We start from the raw sequence: 23,070 nt of genomic DNA on the forward strand, positions 1-23,070 counted from the left end.
AATTCCCTGCTGGTTTTCAAAAATAGTGCCATGAATCTTTAATACTGGGCACAGCAGATTGATGGGGGCTTCAGTTTAAGGTCTTAACTGGAAGGCAGCAGCTCCCATAGAACAGGACTCCTTCAGTACTGGTTTTGGGAGTCAAACATGGATTGGAGCTTCAAAATCCCAGCCTTCTGATGCAGAGGAGTGAACATTACTAAATGAGCCACAGCTGTCATTTGACATAAAAGTGAACCCCAAAGAATCCTGTACAAGATTTACAGTGGGTAATGAAAACTGTCTAACAAAGAAAGATACTTGAGAGAATAGAAATGAGACAGACAAGTTGGTACCAAACAAGGCACAGCAGAGAGTGGATTAGAAACATTGAGAAAAGTGAAGATGAAAGGGGCAATAAAAAGATTCTGAAGCTAAGAATTGATACCATCAGAAGAAATAAAAATTAGAAGGCAACGATAAAAGTTTGGAGAGTAATAGGTGGAGAGAAGTGAGCGGATTCATCAGAAACTGTGACAGTGGGTTAAAAAATGATAAGTGACATTTTTAAAAAATATAGACACTATCAAGTGTTAGTGTGGCATTAATTTCAAACTAATTTCAAACTATTTTCATCTTGACAATACTTGGACATTTCTTCCACTTACTACAGCTTTTGCTTAATAAGCTGGCTGGTGAAAACATTTCTTCAAATAGAGATTGGCTAATGCACTGTGTGTGAAAATGTTAAGTATCCAGCATGGTATGCAATAGGACAGGGAAACAAATGGAAAATCTGAGTATGAACTGAGACAATGAGCTGGGATGCCAAGACTGCTCTGTCCAAAGCAGGATGACCTGATATTTTTGGAACTAAACTCTGCTGTTAAAATAATGGTGCAGCTTCCACACTTCTGGTTACCAAAATCATGTACATCAGCACAATCCTTCATTGGGATGCCAACATTTGCTGGAGAACCTCAGCAGGTCTGGCTGCATCCATGGAGAGAAAGCAGGAGTTAACATTTTGGAGCTGAAGAAGGGTCACTGAATCCGAAATGTTAATTCCACTTTCTCTCCACAGATGCTGCCAGATCTGCTGAGTTTCTCCTGCAATTTTTGTTTTCAAACATGTGCAGTTTGACAGGATCTACTAGTCTTTGAGATGTGGAAACTATAATCCTGGCATGACACTGGCACTGAAATCAGTACACCACATTATTCATTGGTGTGATGCCTAGAAGATCCATTTTGCTTAATAGCAGCATCCCGTTAGTAGCAAACGCCACTTGTGTCGCAAATACATAGCAGAAGTGAGAATCATCTAGTTTCAATTATTGCTCAAACATACCTTATCCCTCTGGGGTAATCTGAAATAGACTGCGCACTTTACAAGACTAACAGCTTTAAAGAATTTTATGTGTTTGTACGTTATACAGAGAAGCATGATCTATTCGGAGTAGTCATTATCCAACAAGGTGGTTGTGATGTGTCGTATTTCAGCATCATGTTTGCACGTTGAACAAATGGCTCAAGCTGTATTTACAAAGTTGTCGATGAGGTCAATCTTATAGTGACTGGAACCGTAGGAATCCAAAGGTGTATACCAGGAGTCACTAAACCTTCTCTTAATGAGAGCCACTTCCAACTAATGAAAAAATATCATGAGATACTAAAACTAAATAAATGGCAACATATGAATTTATAGAAATATGAATATTTGGTACATATTAATTTTTACAGTTGAATTATAAAAAAATGTTTAAAATTAAGGAAAGTCAAATTTTAAATTTATTTCAGTGTTAAATGCTTTCAGTTCCCAGCTGTTGCTGGGCTTCATCTCCGTTGGAGAGCTCACTTTCTGGGTCTTATGAATTTTCCCTCCTAGCCTCCAGACCCTATTTCCCTTGATGGCCTTTCTCTGGTGCCCTCTGCTCAGGCTCTGCTTGTGGTGGGAAGTTAATCACATGACCTGAATGCAACATACAGTTAACGAGCTATTCATTGGCAAAAGACGAGCTACCAATCATTCTCAATTGACCTCTTAGCAACCACTAGTGTATATTGACCAGTGAAGGTAAGTTTGGGGTTGACAGTAGTGGAGAAGCCTCTGGCCAATTTCTGAACTAAGACAATGAGAGGAAGAAGCTCATTCAACTGTTACTTTTCAAATGTGAATTTGAGAGCAGACTGGAGCCTGTTAGGACAACTAAGGAAATGCAGGCATTGCAAACCTACCATCCACATATTGGAACAATGCATATGCAATTAAATATTTATTGGCCAACAGTTTAATCCTCTCCAACAGTAAGTATTTTTAAGGGATCTGTGCCTTGCCCCTGAGACTAGCTCCTGAATTGACTCTCATTCAAGCTTCTTGTTCTGAAATTACAATTCACTGTCAGAATGAGTTGGAGTGATTGTTCTGAGTGTTACAACAGGAAGATCTGCAGAACCGCATTATATAGTTACTTAAAAAAGGAACCATTGATTTTGAGCACTCGGCCATTGGTTTCACTCAATGTGGTGGAGATCTTTGACTCGCTCTAAAGAATTTTCAATTCTTATAAAAAAGTCTTCAACTACCTGCATACACAATCAACATTAAAAGATGGAACTTGGCCATTTTGTCATTTATTCATTCACAGAATGAGGGTATCACTGGTTAGGCCAGCATTTTTATTGCCCTTTCCTATTTGCCCGGCGGACAATTAAGAGTCAATCACATTGCTAAAAAGTGAAGCAAATGAGTTGTTCAGAAAAACAGCAATGGTTACATGGTCAACATTAGATTCTTGATTCTGGGCTTTTATTGAATTCTAATTCCATCATCTTCTGAGGCAGGATTTGAAACTATGTCCCAGAACACTACCTGGGTCTGTGGATTAATAGTCCAGCAATAATACCACTAGGCCATTGCCTCCCCTGTAGCATGGGAAATAGAGACAAAATGTATAAAATGACAACCATTTCGTGTGCACTTTAGAGCAGTCTAAAACTTTTAATCCCTTTTTATGATACTGAACCATCTCTTTGTTAGTTATCATAAGAAGGGATTTAAAATTTTAGATCTCTGTTTAGGCTGTTTGCTTACTGCAAATAAACAACTTGCCTACTTTTCATCTTACATCAGAAATGTGAAATGAACTGTTAGCTTGATTTTACAATGGTAGCCACATAATATAACAATCATGGAGTTGTTAACTGATTGTACATATGGACAAGATAAAAGAGTAGGCCCTCAGCCCTTTGAGCTTGTCATGCCATTCAATAATATCATCTGATTTTAACCTCAAAACTACATTCCTGTAAATCTCTAATAACCTTTCATCTCTGTGTTCATCAGGAATCCATCTACCTCTATCCTAAAATTATTTAAAGATTCTGTAACCGCTGCCTTTTGAGGAAGGGAACACCACAATCCGCTGAGAGGTGTCAAGACAAGTCGACGACGGTCGAGCAGTGGACGTGGTGTATATGGACTTCAGCAAGGCATTTGATAGGTTCCCCATGGTAGGCTCATTCATAAAGTCAGGAAGTGTGGGATACAGGGAGATTTGGCTATCTGGATTCAGATTTGGCTGGCTGACAGAAGGCAGATAGTGGTTGTAGATGGAAAGTATTCTGCCTGGAGGACAGTGTTGAGTGGGGTCCCGCAGAGCTCTGTTCTTGGGCCTCTGCTCTTAGTAGCTTTTATAAATGACTTGGATTAGGAGGTTGAGGGGTGGGTTAGTAAATTTGCAGATGACACAAAAAGGTTAGAGGTGTCATTGATAGTATCGAGGGCTACTGCAGTCTGCAGTGCGACATAGACAGGATACAGAACTGTGCTGAGAAATGGCAAATGGAGTTCAACCTGGATAAATGCGAAGTGATGCACTTTTGAAGGTCGAACTCGAATGTTGAATATAGGATTAAAGACAGGATTCTTGGCATTGTGGAGGAACAGAGGGATCTGGGTGTGCAAGTATATAGATCCCTCAAAGTTGCCACCCAAGTGGATAGGGTTGTTAAGAAAGCATATGGTGTCTTGGCTTTCATTAACAGGGGATCGAGTTTAAGAGCTACAAGGTTTTGCTGCAGCTCTACAAGACCCTGGTGAGACTACACTTGGAATATTGTGTCCAGTTCTGGTCGCCCTACTATAGGAAAGATACAGAGGCTTTGGAGAGGGTGCAAAGAAGGTTTACCAGGATGCTGCCTGGACTGGAGGGCTTGCCTTATGAAGAAAGGTTGAATAAGCTTGGACTTTTCTCTCTGGAGAGAAGGAGGAAGAGAGGAGACCTGATTGGGGTGTACAAAATAATGAGACGAATAGATAGAGTCAATAGCCAGAGAGTTTTCCCCAGGGCAGGATTGACTGGTACGAGAAGTCATAGTTTGAAGATATTAGGAGGAAGGTATAAAGGACACTTCAGAGGTAGGTTCTTTATGCAAAGAGTTGTGAATACATGGAATGCTGTGGTGGTGGAAGCAGAGTCATTGGGGACATTTAAGTGACTGCTGGACATGCACATGGAAAGCAGTGAGTTGAGGGGTGCGTAGGTTAAGTTACTATATTTTACATTAGGATTAAACCTCAGCACAACATCGTGGGCTAAAGGGCCTGTTCTGTGCTGTACTTTTCTATGTTCTATGTTCTATGCTCTAAAAAGAAGTTCCTCATCTATGTCTTAAATAGGTCACCCTTTACTTTTAAACATTGACCCTAGTTCTAGATTCTCCCACAAGAGGAAACATCCTTTCAACATCCATCCGGTCAAGTCCCCTTAAGATCTTTATAAGTTTCAATTCATAACCGCTGACTCTTCTAAACTCCAGTGGACACAGACCTATCCTGTCTAGCCTTTCCTCATAAGGCAATCCATTCATTTGAAGTATTAGTCGAGTAAATCTTCTAGCCATGAAATCTGATAGATAATCTTTGAAAGAACAGAGGCAGTTCAAGATAGTTTTACCTGTCCACACAAAATAAGCATAGATATCCCATGACATAAAGTTAAACAAATGTTAACCAGATTATTTCCACCATGAAAATAGCAACAGGTACATGATCCATAATATAAAAAAGATATATTCATTTTAAATGATTCATCCTGAGCATTATTCTCCTGCATAGATACTGATTCATGGCTCCATGAGTGTTAGTGACTCTCGTTATGACCATTCATGAACCTCGAGTTCTATTGCAAACAAACTGGATGATGTCCTCACCCAAACTCCACATGCAGGCACGTTCTAACAGCAGTGATTGGATTGTGATCAGGAGAAAGATTTTTAACCCCGACGAACCCAGCCCTAAGACTAACCAATGGAGTCAAAAATCTTTGACGAAGGTCAACCAACTCAACACAAAGCAGGTATTGACATAGGGATCCATCCACCATTATTTACTAAGAATAACAATACAATATTTTAAAACCTGAAGTCAGGTGGATTGAGGGGTGGGGTGGTGGAATCGTAGCAAAATTTATGGAGTGTCAAATCTTGCATCTGTTGAACCACAAATTTCCATTAAGAGCCAACATGGCTGACTTTCAGAGGAGTCAAGCTATCCTTGACTGTTCCAGGAATGCATCAAGCCTAAGACATGTGCTGATATTACGTCTTTGAAGTGAAATAACTTACAACTAAATATCGGGAAAGCGTTGCCCTTTTGCTCTTCACACCTGTTATTCCCTCTGCTGAAACAGCATCATTTTTGAAAATCCCATGAAATTTATAACCTTTGGAGACACATCTAAACTCATGAATTATACCTGGAAGTGACAAAATAAATGTGTATGCCTGGATGAAGCAACAAAAATTTGTGCTTTTGGATGTTTAAAACTGTTTGTTTTGGCTTAACACAGGTCTTCAACTTGATTGAACATGTATCTGGAACATTCAAAGATTGCGATTAATACTAATCTGCCACAACAGAGATGACTAAATGGTGAGACAATTCCACACATCTGGATGTACAGGCATTATAATCACAATCCTTAGGCCTGAAGTAACTGCCTGAACAGCTGCTTTGTGTAGGCAATAAATTGCAGATTAAAAACAAACAGATGTGAGTGCGAATTCCTTGTGTAAACCTATTGTTGCCTATTGACTCTCCCTCACATGGGATTGCTTGGTTTATTAACAAACAGTTGTGAGACTGAAAGGGACAAACGTTTATTTGATGCAATCTTTAAATAGAGGGATACAAGTTTATGATTTGGAGATATTGTCTGAAAGCATGGTGGATGTGGATTCAGTAGTAACTTACAAAAGGGGATTGGGTACGTACTTGAAAGGGGAAGAGTAGTGAGTGTGACTGATTGTATAGTCCTTTAACGTACTAGCATAAGCACTGTGGCCTGAGTAGCCTCCTATCAGAATTTTATATCCTTGGCCAAGGCAAGTTTGGAAGAGAAACTGCTGGAGCTCTGCTACTTCTCACCTCTGCCCCTATGAAGGCCATGGTGAAAAACCCTATGAATGGCCTTCCCATGTCATCGCCTGTTGAGATCCTTAAGTGGGCAGTTAATGCCCAACTCCTGGAAAACCTAACCTGCATGGCCCCTGCTGTCTAATCACTTGTTTGGATATCTCCTCACCTGCACCAATAGTAACAGCAGTATCACCCACTTCTCATACCCTTAATTCCTGTTTTTCTCTCATTCCAGGAGGAGAACAGCACACAGTAGGACAGAAAGAGTTAGGATGGGTGATGGGCAACCTGGCATTCAAGTCATCACTCCTGAAGAGAAGACCTGACTCTGGCTGAACTGACTGGCTAACTAACTGTGCCCAAGCTCCTGAACTGGGATCAGAGCTTCCAAATCAATACTGTGCTCAAATCCCTGACCAAAGACTATCCTCCGTTGACTTGACTGAGAACTGCTGAGAACGATGACGGACTCCGGGCTCCCTGTCTCAGTTAACTAGCTAGACAGTGCAACAGCACTGTAAGTCTGGTCTCACTGGCTGTGGGGTAAGTTGCAAAAAGACAAGTCTAGGCAGGAGTGCTGCGAGCATCCAGTTGGGCTCAACTGAGAGAGAAAGTGAACAGTGTACAATAAGAAGCTGCATACTATTGGGGTAAGATGTGCAATTAGTAAGGCCATTAATAAACAATAATTCGCCTTAATAGGCAACTCATTCTGCCTCACAATAATCTCACCTCGGTACCTGGAACTTAGTTACAAGATGCAGCAAGTTATACCTGACATTGAGATTGACCTTGCCATGTGAATCATGTGAATCTTCATATGATTCTGCACATTTCCTGCCCTACACCAAGTTGTTCAGGTGATTCAGTCTCTCTGTGAGTACATCTCTAACAGAGGGTTTTATCTGGTGCTACAATGGTTTTGATATCTCCTGTAACATCAGAAAGGGCATGATATCATAGCATTGAAGAATTCAACATCCATTTACTGCAACTAACCCTTATGTAAAAGAAATTGCATTCCTAAGGGACACAAGTGTGTGGGTTAATGCTAAACTATTACTTTATACAGAACCAAGTTTCTCGTAGAATGTCATGTTCCAATTGATCTGAGATAAAATGAAATATGAGATCCTAATGTCATGTGCTGTGATGCAGTGCAGATATTATGAGCATGTCTTTTAAAGGTATACAGGGTATTAAGATACTAACCACGAGACGTAGCAGAATGACAATCGCATTATCGTCTGTGGGATCTTGTTAGTGTAAATAGGCTCTCATTTTTCCTGCATTTTTATGGGGATTGTATTACACAAAAGCAGTATGGAACATTGCAAGGCTATGAAAATTGGAATATTATGCAAGCCTTTCTTGCTTCAGAAACTGCTCTTGTAGGCTACAGGTAATTCTGTTCCAAAAGGAATTGTTTCAAAACACTATTTTTATGAAGATAAAGGGTGTCAGCACTTAATGTCAGAGATCCTGATTTTAGGTGAACTGCTTTTAGGTGAAGTGTGATTCTTATAGGAATCAGTGTTAAAACCACCTGCTGAGGATAATCTTTGCTTGGAAAGGCAATGTCAAAATTGAAATACTATGGCAAACATGTCCAGCACTGTGTGTTTCTAGCTGAAACAACTTGCAAAATAAAAGAAGGAATGCTTCAGTGAAGAAAGCTGGCTTCTTGCTTGTGGAGATATGTTTAAAGTAAGTTACAATGCAATTACATAGAGTAAGGGGAGGTGTCGTTGAACATTTGACTCAGTTTAATGCCCTAAGAGTTATTCATCCTAATGATTTATTCCCATTGAGTATCTTTTGTGGGCAAGGACCGTCTTCATGAGAGGAGTGGATGGAGGAATAATTGACATTAACGGAAAGACCATCAGAAGCTTACCTTAACAAATTTAGCTATAGAGTTTCCAGTTTCTGGTGTGAAACCAGATTCTATTAAAGATAGTAGAAAGAACAACACAATTAGAGATTGGATCAAAAACTAAAGCTCCTGCTCGTAAATGGTATTTGGTAGTTTTTTGGTGCATGTGTGCCTTGACACTTCATACGATCAGCTCCAATAGCTTCTTATACATCATGATGCCACAACACACAAGAGACCAAACTTTAAAAGCACCAACAAATCAAGGCCAAACCCTAACATGGAGCCAGAATATGTCAGGACTGAATTATGGTGGGGGAACGAGAGGCAGTGACCCATAATAATGACATGAGTCCTTCATAGGAGATGATAGAGCTTTATTTCTGTTCCTCAGTGCCATATGAGGAAATTAGGATAAGAAATATATTTGGACATCTTCTATCTCTAATATTTCTCACCACTAGTTGGCCTGTCTAAAGGTTCACTGCTGATTTCTGCATGGGCCACCTAATGAAAATTGCAGCATAATGGCATCATCAGAACTTGGTCTACTTATGCTAAATACAACCGAGCTTGCTTTGGACAGATATCCTTTTTGAAATCCTCCAAACAGCTACTGAAAAATCACACCTATCACGGTATGTAATGTGAGTACTTTAACTGCCCGCTTGCCCAGTTTCTGCTGCGCAATTAGCATTAAAATTGTCCTCAAATTGCACTTTGTATGTTGCTTGACCCTATTAAAATTGCCAGAAGGACTTCTTGTCATTTTTATAATTTAGGCACAAACAGTGCATTCTTTTCTGTTTGTATAATCTAATATCATTGGCGCATTTGCTGAAATTGTCCTTTGAGAGTTTGTCTCCAAACTTAATTAATTTTACTTTTTCTTATCGGTGTGATATTTTCCATTTCCTATACCAAAACTTCTTTGACCTCAATGAGTAAAAATCCTCAACTGGTGCCAATAATGCTTCATTTCAGACAGCAAGCCCAAACCTATTATGAGGTGGATTTGATACTTCCCAAGTTCATTTAGCTTTGGACTGGGAAAGAAAAGCAGAAACACTTGAACCACAATAGTCTGGGCTACAATCAAACCCAGGTCCTAAAGGCAAAAGCAGAGTCTTGTAGGACAAAAATTGAAGAGCCCAAACACTGGAAGTCCTGACCCCAAAACAGTACCATTTTTGCAAGGTTAAACATGAGGGTGGATTGTGTCTCACACAAAAGAGATTCATATAGGCAGTTGTTCATCAAAACCATCATTTGCCTCCAATGTGTGTTTCCGGTTATCTAAGTGTGCAGGTGTCTCTTGTGGCACAATGGTAGTATTCCTACTTCTGGGCTAGAAGGCTTGAGTTCAAGTCCCACCTGCTCCAGAGGTACATCACAACATGTTTGAACAGGATAATGAAAATGACCTACTGAAGACTGCAGATTAGTCTTGATAGGAGCAGGTTTGAACTTAATGGTTTTGTTTGGAGAGCCAGGATACTCTTTTAGAGAAGCATAGCACCCCATTGGATATGGTCCCAGAATAGCTTTGTGGCAGGTCAGATGAGCTTTGAGAATAACAAGGTGCCCTTAGGGATTGTCAAAAGCTAACCATGAATGTGTGTTAAAAAGTGTGTGAACTCCATGAAAATATAAAGTGCAGCAAGTTTTGAGAATATAAAGCTTGTTGGAACTTTCAAAAGCACATGTCAGAACTGTCAGGACACACTGTTAAAAGCACCTGTCAAAGCTGCTGAGAGTAATTATCAAAAGCATCTGATGAAATGAGCTGGAGAACTGCCAAGGTATTTTGAAGTTCCTTGCTATTTCGCTCCATCAGTTGCCATAAGTATGAGGGAGTTGCCATTATTGGATTAGCAATGCTTGATTGGTTTCACAACCTTTCATTATCACAGTTAGATGCTTGCCATTTTCACAGTTTGATAGTTTCTAGTCTTTATGGACACTAAGTGGGAATTTGAATTCCAACACCTGAATGCATCTGAGTGAAATGGATTATCTAGTTGAAGGGAGTACAGTAAGTTCTGCTCTAACGCATGTTCCTTCAACGTGAATTGGCTTTAACACGAATGAAGAATTTGGAACATTATTTGTAGAATGCAAACTTTTCTTACCTGTTTTGGCTATATCACGATTCCGGCTCCATTAGTTTAAATGACGTGGCTATTGTGTGCTTTTCTCATAACACGAGATTGCATGAAAACAAAACGATCACATTATATCAGAATCAACTGAATAATGAAGTAAATGTTTTTTTTGGATGAATTAGGTATCTGAAATGGATACATTATTTCCATCTGAGCAAGGGCCATCTTGGCTGCCCATTGTGAATACTGGGTGATAGTTATGGTAGTTATAAGGACACAGGATGTCATAAAGTGACACATAAGCATTAAGTTGGCAATTGAATGAGAAAGGACCCTAAGGGTTGGGCATAGGTTATCATGAAGCAAATGAGGATTTATGAAATGGCTGGAGGGCACAGATTGAATGGGGGGAGGATAAGGTGAAGGGAATGAGATGCATTCATTGCAGAGTCGCAGAGCCCAACACCCAGAGAACTCCTTCACTCTGGAAAGAAAATCCCAACTTCTGGAACACTTCCTATCCAGTCAGGTCTGGGGAGCAGGTAAATTTCCGAACACTGAGATTTCACAAAACAAGAAGAATTTCATATACCATTGTGAAAATTGTGACTGTACAGCGTTAGTAGAAATGTGTGTTATCAGCACGGTAGAGATTTTAGACTGCAAGGATAAGCAGGGTTTGTGAGCAAACATTTGCAAACAAATAGCCAATAAGCAATTGAGCTCATTGAAAAAGCACCAAAGTACAACATAACTTGGCAAACACATTGTTATGACAGATTTCAGTTTGTTGGCAGAAGCTGACATGATCTGGAAGACACAAGTCTAAACAAAGAATTGTACCTTCTGGTCTGCCCAGGAAGAATCTTCGATGCAAGAAACAAAGATCATGATAACCAAACATAATCCTCAAGTCATGGAACCAAATAAGTGAACACGTCAGCAACATCATTAGTATAACCATTGGGTCCCTGCCAGTGAACAAGTCAAAATAAAGAGTTCAGCCACTTCTATACAGATTTACCAGAAAAATAAAAATAAAAATCCACTGACAAGATTGAACATTTTGAAAATGTGGTGGATAAACCCCAGGGAAGCTACCACTGAGAAAAGGCAACCAACATTCAGAGTCTGAGGGTACAATCAAGAAAAAAGACAACTGGTTAATAATTTCATATAGATGAGGCGAGAGTGACTGCTCTTGACATCAAGGCAGTATTTGTCCAAGTGTGGCTTCAAGCTTACTTAGCAAAAATTGATATCCATATGAATTGGGGAAACCTCTCCACTAGTTGGAGTTAAACCTAGCAAATATAGAGAACACTGTTAAAGGAGTTCCTCAGGGTAGTGTCCTCAGCCCAGTCATATTCAGCTGCTTCTTTAACTACCTTCCTTCATTCAGAAGGTCAGAGGTGAGGGTATTCGTTACTGATTGCATAATGTTCAGAAGCAATTGCAACTCCTCAGATACTGGAGCTGTCCATTCAAACATGCAGCAGGACCTGGAAAACATTCAGGTTTGGGCTAATAAATGAAAGGTGATATTCACACCACACAGCTACTAAGCAAAGACAATCTCCAAGAAGAAAGAATGTAATCATTGTACCTTGATATTATTCTAGGGCATAACCATTGCTGAATTCCTCACCATCAAAATCTAGGGATTGTCATTACTGGAACTTAACTGAACCAGCAAAACACTATAACCGTAATAGCAGTTCAGAAACTGGAAAATCTGCAAAAGTTAAATGATTTGTGAAACCTGTCCATCATTTACAAAAGAATAATTTGGAAGTATGATTGAATACTCTCCATTTGCTTCAATGAATGCAACTCCAACACTAAAGAGGTTTGACATGATCCAGGACAAAGTAGCCAACTTGATCAACACATTCAGCATTCACTCCTACCACCAGTGCTCAGTAACAGCAGTGTACTGTGTAAGATGGGACACAGTAACTCTCTAACTTTCCCTTGTCAGCATCTTCCAAGCCTACACCTTAAAGGAGAAGCTAGAAAATGGGAACATTACTAACTGCATATTCTCCTCCAAATCACATCATCTTGTCTCAGGATTATATTGCCTTTCCTTCATTGTCATTGGATTGAATTGCCAGAACTCCCTTCCTAACAGTGCTGTGGATATACCTACATATATCTAAGTAGTACAATTGGTCAAGAAAATCAATTTCCACCATCTTCACAAGGGCAATTAGAATGTGCAAATGATCCATGTATTCTAGACCCTGACAGTATCTGGGCAACTGTCAACAACATTTACATCTCATGAGCAAATAATAACATGGAAACCAAGGGTTTCTTTTGAGGTAATGTTGTATTTGTTCCTTCCTTTGTACGTTAGTCTCTCATGAAGCCAAGACACTATTTATCCAAGTTAAATGTTGGAAGAACCTTCATGAGCAAGGTGATCTATGTATTGAACTTCATCCTCCAACCCAATTCTGACCCTAAGTTTTGGACTTGGCAAAAAATGAACATCCTGTCCAGAGTAGTCAATTTTCATCCTTCAGTCCTGCATAGCAAGGATTTCTCTCATCCTTTCTTAATCCCATTAGTTGGGACTTTTCCGAGTTTAAAACATCCTAGTTTGTTCATTCTGTGCATTTGCTCAGTTGGAGTAGAAACTATGACTCCACACAAAACTACTTCTTCAACCATTTTATGCAATATCCATTCTATAATATAAACCAAATCTATTATACCAGGTACCCAGGGGCTAGCTTACTGAACCATTCTTAAATTAATTCTTTAATATTGTTTGATAATTCATTCCTGACACAAATTACAATGCAATAATTTCTCCATAAATATTCCTGTCAGGTGGAAAAATTAAGATTCACATTGTTTCTGGGTTATTTTAATCTGTTCCTCCTGAAATAAAAGCTAAATTGTGGATAATGCTGCCTACACAGTTACACTTGGAAGAAATGCATCTGATAACTAAAGGAATCTTTCATTGACAGGAGTGTGTTTTATTTCTACTTGATTCCAAAAGAAGAAATGAATTATTAATTATTGAAGGAAATTTGCAAAAGATGTGGTAAAATATTTTAATGGCGGTTTTTGAAAAACTCAACACATTGCTATTCATTTATTCCCAAGTGCTGAGAGTTGTATTCCTCTGAAACAAAAGACAAAAGGAAGACCAAGAAAAGACAATTTAGTCTATTGAATTACCTCCACCAACACAACTGCCCATTACCTCTTCTGTAGCTACATTCATTATACCACCGTAACATCCTTATGCTACTCTAATTTCCCAATACTCCTTTCTCTGATACCATAACTCACTTATTGCAGAAACTTCTTATTACACAAAATTCTGCTTTATCCTTTCTCTAATACTCTAACTCCCTCACTGACCCTTTCACCAATAGCAAAATTCTTTTCTAGTATCTCGATTCCTCCATGCCCATCTCTAAGTCTCTAGCTTCACCATTGCTTCTCTGGGTAATATTCCAACTCCAGATCGATTCTTTCTTGAATACCCAAACTACCCCAATACTCACCCAGACCTAAGTCAGCCAATGCTTCTCTCTCTAATACTGTATACTAATTCCCATTACCCCTCTCTCTTCCTCAACTCCTCAGGTTTCAAACCTCATCTGCTGTACACCCCTATTATACTATGAACATTCAGATTATAAGTACTTCAAACATTAGGCCCATATTATTTAAATACCCTCCTGTTTTTGATGATTTTGAAAGATTGATTACATAATCCTTTGTGGATTTGAAAAGAATTTTTCAAAGCAGTTCAAACTGATTGTGAGACAGATTTCTCTGACTGTGTAGGACTATGTAAAAGGTAATCAATTTGAAACCTTTGAGACCAGGCTGATTTGCATAGATGCTTGTAAATATGTTTCTCACAAGGCAGAAAGTTCATACAGTTTAAATTGCAAATCAAAATGTATACATTGTGTTAGAACAAAAGTGATCAGGAAAAGGAGTGGGGGGGAATGTGTGAGAGAAGTAGGATGCCTCTTTAACCTTCTAATATCATGTCCTCATCTCTGAAAGATATAAATTTCAGATCAGTCATTTAGTGCAAATACTAAAGGTATTTGGACAATCTTCTGTGCTTTTATTCAAAACAAATAGGTTATTGTCAGCCAAAGCCCAATACATTTAGATGTAAGACTATAAGACCAGAAGACATAGGAGCAGAAATTAGACCATTCAGCCCATTGAGTCTGCTCTGCCATTCAATCGTGGCTGATAAGTTTCTCAACCCCATTCTCCCACTTTCTCACTGTAGCCCTTGATCCTCAATGACCTGGCCTCCACAGTCTTCTGTGCCAGTGAATTCTATAGACTCACCACTCTCTGGCTGAAGAAGTTTCTCCTTATCTCCAGGCCAAAAGATCTCTCTTTTACTCTAAGGCGGTGCCCTCGGGTCCTAGTCTCTCCTACCAATAGAAACATCTTCCCAACATCCACTCTGTCCAGGTCATTTAGATGTTTCAATTAGATCCCCCTCACCCTTCTAAACTCCATCAAGTATAGACCCAGAATCCTCAAATGTTCCTCATATTTTTCCCATAGGTGGTGTATTTAAACATTTCAATTTGAAGCTTCACCAAACTAAAATTACATCCCAATACTTTTCTTTAGGATCTCTGTGTTAATGTCATTCAGCCCAGTCTCAGGTGAGATCCAGTGTGATATGCCCTTTCTAAATGAGATTATTAGTTAGTGCTGGTGTCAGAGGGGGAGATGAGATGCCTGTTCAAAAACTGTTAATGATTACCCAAACTATTGCAAGGAGAAAGTGAGGTCTGCAGATGCTGGAGATCAGAGCTGAAAATGTGTTGCTGGAAAAGTGCAGCAGGTCAGGCAGCACCCAGGGAACAGGAAAATCGACGTTTCGGGCCTAAGCCCTTCTTCAGGAATTCCTGAAGAAGGGCTTATGCCCGAAACGTCGATTCTCCTGTTCCCCAAACTATTGCAAGCCAACCAATGAGGAAGGTTTGTGTGCCTAGTCTAATTCCATATGCCAGAGCTGAAGTAAGTAATTCTCAGAATTGCAGAAAACTTAAAGTTAGAGCCATGCCATTCAAGAGGGAAATCAGGAAGTATTTGTTTCCACACAAATGATGGCGGCCAATTGAAATGTTCATGAGTGACACCAACAGATTCTTATTAGTTTAGAGTGACAGGAGATATGGATCAAATGATGTTGAGATCATAATTGGCCCTGATTGAGTTAAACAGCTGAACAGGCTTAAGATTCTGCATCACCTCTTCCAACCCTAAATTAGAACACTTCTTCAATTCACTTTTGATCACTGCTGACTTTAAGCCTATTCCTATGCATTTTAACATCAATTTAAATTAGATTTAATTCTCCAATTAGATCTAACTTGCTCAATATCATGGCAACCTGTGTAATATATAACTGAAGTCAGAACATTGGCAAAAATTGCCAGTATTTTTCAAAGGGATGGAGGCAGGATCCAAGTCAACCCCAGCTACAGCAGCAATTGAACCCAGGTTGTTGGCATTATTCAGAACCACACACTGTCAATGAACTAAGTGACCTAATATTATGGCAGTCCATGTTGAATGTTTGCCTTTTTCTTGTAAATGTTTTGAGTGCTTGGAGCTTTCATTGGGAGCTCTGTGAACATTAATGGTGCTTTTAAAATTCTTCAATGGGATGTGAGTTTCACTAGAAAGGTCAGCATTTAGTTGACCATCTCTAGTTGCCCTTAAGAAATGAATGCTGTGCTGCCCTCTTGAACTGCTGCAGTCACAGAGGATCTTGCTGTTGGCGGTGTTCCTGACGATTTGCAGTCCTTATCTTCTAGGTCAGGGTTTCCTAAACCATGGATCATGATGCTTAGTCAGTCATGAGGTAAGATTTTGGAATTATGAGCTCCAAGCCAGTAATGGCTGCCATGAAACTTGGACTGAATGCTAACAGATGAGGCCCCTTTAAATCATTGTGTTTAAATCCTTGTGGGTGTGGCAACTCAGACAGATATTCAAGGTCAAATTGATACTGCATAAACAATCCCTGTGAAAAAAATTATTTTAAAACCCTATATTTTAAACAACTGTGTTGAATTTCTTTATCTCCCCAGCCTACTTAGGAATTATGCCCCAAATACATTCACCAACTTTAACTATGCACCTTCTCCCAACCCCCATCTCTGACAAAGTAGGAGGCATTAAAATGGGACACACCTGGAAAAATTGGATGCACTGTTCAAGGCGGTAGAAATTGCATCTTTGGATGGTATTATTGAAATAAGTCTTGGTGAGTCACTCAGTGCATCTTGTAGCTTGTACACACAGTGCATCTTGTAAGGTTGTCAATGGGTTGTAATTTAAATGAGTTGCTTTGCTCATGGTGAGATCAGGTGTTAGAACTGTATACACCTTGTCAAGTGGAGAGTGTTCCATCAAACACCTTGTATTTTGTAAACAGTTAAAGGATTTGGTGGGGTCAGAGCTCAGTTGCCTGCCATAGAAATCAAGCTTCTGACCTGAGCTTGAAGCTTCTCTCTTATGCATTAGTTCAGTTATATTTCAGGTCAATGGTAACCTCCAAGAGGTAAGGACTGATTAGGGATAGTTATCATGGCTTTGTGTGTAGGAAATCAAATCTCTAACTTGACTGAGTTTTTTTGAAGTAGTAACAAAGAGGACTGGGGAGGGCAAAGTGGTGGACATCATATATGGACTTCAGCAGTAAGTTGTTCAACAAGGTTCCTCATGTAGACTGGTTAGCAAGGTTAGATCACATAGAACAGAGGGAAAACTAGTTATTTGGATACAGAACTGTCTTGAAGATAGAAGACACAGGGTGGTGGCGGAGGGTTGCTTTTCAGACTGGAGGCCTGTGACCAGTGGTGTGCCACAAAGATTGGTGCTGGGTCCACTTTTTCATTTATATAAGTGATTTGGATGTGAACATAGGCGGTAGAGTCAGTAAGTTTGCAGATGAGACCAAAATTGGAGGTGTCATGGACAGCAAAGAAGGTTACTTCAGATTACAACAGGATCTTGATCAGATGGGCCGATGGGCTGAGAAGTGACAGATGGAGTTTACTTTAGATAAATGAGGTGCTGCATTTTAGAAAGGCAAATGGGGCAGGGCTTATACACCTTAAAGGTAAGGTCCTGGGGAGTGTTGCTAAACAAGGAGACCTTGAAGTGCAGGTTCATAATTCCTTGAAAGTGGAGTAACAGGTCGATAGGAGAGTGAAGGTGTTTAGCATGCTTTCCTTTATTGGTCAGAGCATGGAGTATAGGAGTCAGGAGGTCATGTATAAAATCATGAGGGACGTGGATATGTTAAATAGACAAGGTCTTTTCTTTGGGCTGGGGGAGTCCATAACTAAAAGGCATAAGTTTAGGATGAGAACAGAGATTGAAAAGGGACCTAAGGGGCAATTTTTTAATGCAGAAGGTGGTGCATGTGTGGAATGAGCTGCCAGAGGAAATGGTGGAGGCTGGTACAACTACAACATTTAAGACATCCGAATGGGTATATAAATAGGAAGGGTTCAGAGGGAAATGGGCCAAGTACTGGCACATGGGATTAGATTTACTTACAATATCTGGTCAGCATGAATGAGTTTGAATGGAGGATCTGTTTCCATGCTGTACATCTCTATGACTCTTTGAATCTTCCACCATCTACAATTATAATATATCATAAAGAAATTTTGAAATAGCTCAGCCAAGAGTCCAAAGATAATTCATTCTAGCTCATCAAAGAAAATCAGTACAGTATGATAATTCAAAAGTACATTTTAATCCCTGTCCAGATGTAAGGGGCCATGAACCTAATCAATAAAGAGCCAATGTGATAGTATCAGGAATTGTTCAAATTTCACTATTTTCAGAGGGCGTAGGAGAATGGGGATAGGTTGCAATTTACACATGCTAGGGGCTTATGTAGTTTAGACCTGGCAGGGGAGATCAGAGAATATCAGAGTTCTTTTCATAGGTAGGATACACTTTCTGAGAGGTATAGTACTTTCTTGTCTATGGTCCCAAGGCACCTTTGGAAGAGGTCATATTCCTTTAGGACAAGTCAAATGCCTTTGGATTGTTAAAAGTGGGCATGACTATTAATCCCAAGGTTAAACTTGTTGTAAATGTCAGGTGTATTGGAGCTATTAAGGAAGTCAAACTGTAAATGTACTTAATTTGCCTCCCCATCAACTTTTTTTTAATTATCCAAAGCATTTTAAAAGTTCAGTGATTACTGCTTCACGCTGTTTGTTTGTTAACATATACCTAAGGATTGGATTAGATTAGATTCCCTACAGTGTGGAAACAGGCTCTTCGGAGGGTTGGTGTGGACTTGTTGGGCCAAAGAGTAACCCACCCAGACCCATTTCCCTTTGACTAATGCACCAAACACCAGGGGAAATTTAGTGTGGGCAATTTAATGTGGCAATTCACCTGACCTCCACATCATTGGATTGTAAGAGGAAACCAGAGCACCCACAGGAAACCCAGGCAGACATGGGGAGAATGCGCAAACTCCACACAGACAGTTGTCTGAGGCTGGAATTGAACCTGGATCCCTAATGCTATGAGGCAACTGTGCTGCCCCTATCTGTATAGGTGGAAAGCATTTATTAAACATAATTTCTCCTTCACAAAACCAAGTTAACCCTGTCAGATTACTTTGAAACTTCTTAAATGCCCTAATATAAGGTCATCTAAATAACTCAAAGGTCTGCATGTCCAGTTAAACCTAATGAAATTGCAAGAATCCATATAGAGGTACAAAGCCTCAAAAGTGAATTTTAACAATATTATGGAATTCATTAAACTTATCCTCAACAATTTGCCTGTGACATCTGGTGCTAATTTGTGTTCTTTTGTTGCAGAAGTGAAGTGATTTCAGCAACAAAATTGATGAATTTCATACTTCCCTTCATTGTGCCAGAATGTAATGAATATTGGCTAAGCATATTCCTTAGAGAAATAAATTACTCAACCATTTTCTTCCTATCACTTCAGGAGCAGGTTCAGTCAGAAAGATTGTCTTTAACAGCAGGGGTTAGTAGCATTATGAGCATTCAGGGCTGAGGAAAAAGTCCTGTGTTGTTTTACAAGAAAGTCAGAAACCGAGCCTATGGAAGTGTCAATAACCAATACATCCTGCAAAGTTACTGAAAGCATGAGTATAATGAACATGTGTTAAGCAATAAGTGAGCTGAGTTAGCAGTTTTCTAGAGACCTTCAGGAAAAGTCATTAACTAAAGAAAATAGAATAGAGTGAACGGAGACATTTGCCAAAATACCAGCTGAGCTAGGAGCTTTAGAGTAAAAATTCGACTAACTCATCACTAAGGCTTTGGTGTCAGTAAGGTGGTTGTTTGTATAAAAGGGGTGAATAGTTTTTAATATTTATGAACAGACCATCTCAAGTAGCTCTAATGAAAGAAAATAAGAACCAGAAGCAGGAGTAGGCCATCAGACCCTCGAGCCTGCTCCGCCATTCAATAAGATCATGGCCTCAGCTCCACTTACCTGCCCGCTCACCATGGCCCTTAATTTGTTTCCTGTTTAAAAAAAAATCTACCTTAGCTTTAAAACATTTATTGAGGAATCCTCAATCACTTCACTGGGCAGGAAATTCCATAGATTCACAACCCTCTGGGTGAAGACATTCCTTCTCAATACAGTCCTAAATCTGCTCCTCCTAATTTTGATGCTAGGCTCACTCGTCCTAGTTTCACCCACCAATGGAAACATCCTCTCTACTTCTTTCTTATCTATTCCCTTCATAATTGTACACGTTTCTGTAAGGTCCCCTCTCAATCTTCTAAATTCCAATGAATATAATCCCAGGCCCTCCTCATAAGTCAACCACCTCAACTTTGGAATCAACCTAGTGGACCGCCTCTGCACCCCCTCTAGTGCCAGTACATCCTTTCTCAAGTGAGGAAACCAAAACTGCACACAGTACTCCAGATGTGACCTCACCAGCACGATATACAGCTACATAATCTCCCTGTTTTTAAATTCAATTCCTTTAGCAATGAAGGATAAAATTCCAATTGCCTTAATTACCTGTTGCTGGAAATGTGTTGCTGGAAAAGCGCAGCAGGTCAGGCAGCATCCAGGGAACAGGAGAATCGACGTTTCGGGCATAAGCCTTCTTCATAATTACCTGTTGTACCTGCAGACCAACCTTCTGTGATTCATCCACAAGTGCACCCAGGTCCCTCTGCATAGCAGCCTGCTGCAACTTTTCACTGTTCAAATAATAGTCCTTTTTACTTTTATTCCTACCAAAATAGATGACTTCACATTTATTAACAATGTACTCCATCTGCCAGACCTTGCACCACTCACTTAGTCTATGTTCCTCTGCAAAGTTTCACAGTCCTCTGCACACTTTGCTCTACCACTCATCTTAGTGTCATCCGCTAGCTTTGATATACTACACGTGGTCCCCAACTCCAAATCACCTAAGTAAAATATAAATAATTGCAGTCCCAACACTAATCCCTGAGGCATACCACTAGTCACCGGCTGCCAACCAGAATAGCACTCATTTATTCCCACTCTTTGCTTCCTGATAGTTAATCAATCCTCTATCCATGCTAATACAATACCCGCAACGCCTTGCATTTTTATCTTACACAGCAGCCTTTTGAGCGGCACCTTGTTGCATGCCTTTTGTAAAATCTCGATACACCACATCTACAGGGTCCCCATTATCCACCGTGTTCTTAATGTCTTCATAGAATTCCAAAAGATTAGTTAAACATGACCTGCCTTTCATAAGCCTATGCTGCATCTGCCCAACTGGACAATTTCTATCTGGATGCCTTGTTATTTCTTCCTTGATAATAGACAATAGACAACAGGTGCAGGAGTAGGCCATTCAGCCCTTCGAGCCTGCACCGCCATTCAATATGATGATGGCTGATCATTCCTAATCAGTATCCTCTTCCTGCCTTATCTCCATAACCCTTGATTCCACTATCTTTGAGAGCTCTATCCAACTCTTTCTTAAATGAATCCAGAGACTGGGCCTCCACTGTCCTCTGGAGAAGAGCATTCCACACAGCCACCATCTCTGGGTGAAGACGTTTCTCCTCATCTCTGTCCTAAATGGTCAACCCCATATTTTTAAGCTGTGTCCTCTGGTTCGGCACTCACCCATCAGCGGAAACATGTTTCCTCCCTCCAGAGTGTCCAATCCTTTCATAATCTTATGTCTCAATCAGATCCCCTCTCAGTCTTCTAAACTCAAGGGTATACAAGCCCAGTTGCTTCAGTCTTTCAGTGTAAGGTAATCCCGCCATTCCAGGAATTGACCTCGTGAACCTACGCTGCACACTCTCAACAGCCAGAATGTCTTTCCTCAAATTTGGAGACCAGAACTGCACACAGTACTCCAGGTGTGGTCTCACCAGGGCCCTGTACAGCTGCAGAAGCACCTCTTTGCTTCTATACTCAATTCCTCTTGTTATGATGGCCAGCATGCTATTAGCCTTCTTCACTATCTGCTGTACCTGCATGCTTGCCTTCATTGACTGGTGAACAAGAACACCCAGATCTCTCTGTATTGCCCCTTTACCTAAATTGATTCCATTGAGGTAGTAATCTGCCTTCCTGTTCTTGCCACCAAAGTGGATAACCATACATTTATCCACATTAAACTGCATCTGCCATGCATCTGCCCACACACCTAACTTGTCCAAGTCACCCTGTAATTTCCTAACATCCTCATCACATTTCACCCTGCCACCCAGCTTTGTATCATCAGCAAATTTGCTAATGTTATTGCTGATACCATCTTCTATATCATTAACATATATTGTAAAAAGCTGCGGTCCCAGCACGGATCCCTGCCGTACCCCACTGGTCACTGTCTGCCATTCCGAAATGGAGCCGTTTATCACTACCCTTTGTTTCCTATCAGCCAACCAATTTTCAATTCAATCTAGTACTTTGCCCCCAATACCATGTGCCCTAATTTTACTCACTAACCTCCTGTGTGGGACTTTATCAAAAGCTTTCTGAAAGTCCAGGTACACTACATCTACTGGATCTCCCTCATCCATCTTCAGAGTTACATCCTCAAAAAATTCCAGAAGATTAGTCAAGCATGATTTCTCCTTCATAAATCCATGCTGACTCTGTCCTATCCTGTTACTACTATCCAGATGTGCCGTAATTTCATCCTTTATAATAGACTCCAGCATCTTTCCCACCACTGAGGTCAGACTAACTGGTCTATAATTTCCTGCTTTCTCTCTCCCACCTTTCTTAAAAAGTGGTATAACATCAGCCACCCTCCAATCCTCAGGAACCGACCCCGAATCTATCGAACTCTGGAAAATAATCACCAACGCATCCATAATTTCCCAAGCCACCTCCTTCAGTACCCTGGGATGTAGACCATCAGGCCCCGGAGACTTATCAACCTTCAGACCTAACAGTGTCTCCAACACCAAATCCTGGCAAATATAAATTCCCTTAAGTTCAGGTCCTTCAGCCACTGTTACCTCAGGGAGATTGCTTGTGTCTTCCTCAGTGAACACAGATCTGAAGTACCCATTTAATTCTTCTGCCATTTCTTTGTTCCCCGTAATATATTCCCCTGTTCCTGTCTTCAAGGGCCCAATTTTAGTCCTAACCTAATGGACTCAAGCAGTTTCCCCACTACAGAAGTTAAG

At 40.1% G+C, this 23,070-nt stretch overlaps 1 long non-coding RNA gene across 1 annotated transcript in view; it reads left to right on the plus strand.

Annotated features, from left to right (window-relative positions):
* LOC122563427 (uncharacterized) overlaps positions 1-6,018 on the plus strand; it is a 45,220-nt gene extending 39,202 nt beyond the window's left edge. Inside the window, exon 3 of the long non-coding RNA XR_015752212.1 lies at positions 5,832-6,018. This is a non-coding gene — a long non-coding RNA (uncharacterized LOC122563427). The remainder of the gene's footprint in view (positions 1-5,831) is intronic.
* The last annotated feature ends 17,052 nt before the right edge of the window (positions 6,019-23,070 follow it).

The sequence above is a fragment of the Chiloscyllium plagiosum genome, unplaced genomic scaffold (assembly GCF_037043375.1).
Source record: "Chiloscyllium plagiosum isolate Xiang-an unplaced genomic scaffold, Cpla_swu_hap1 HiC_scaffold_30, whole genome shotgun sequence".
NCBI classification, from domain to species: domain Eukaryota; kingdom Metazoa; phylum Chordata; class Chondrichthyes; order Orectolobiformes; family Hemiscylliidae; genus Chiloscyllium; species Chiloscyllium plagiosum.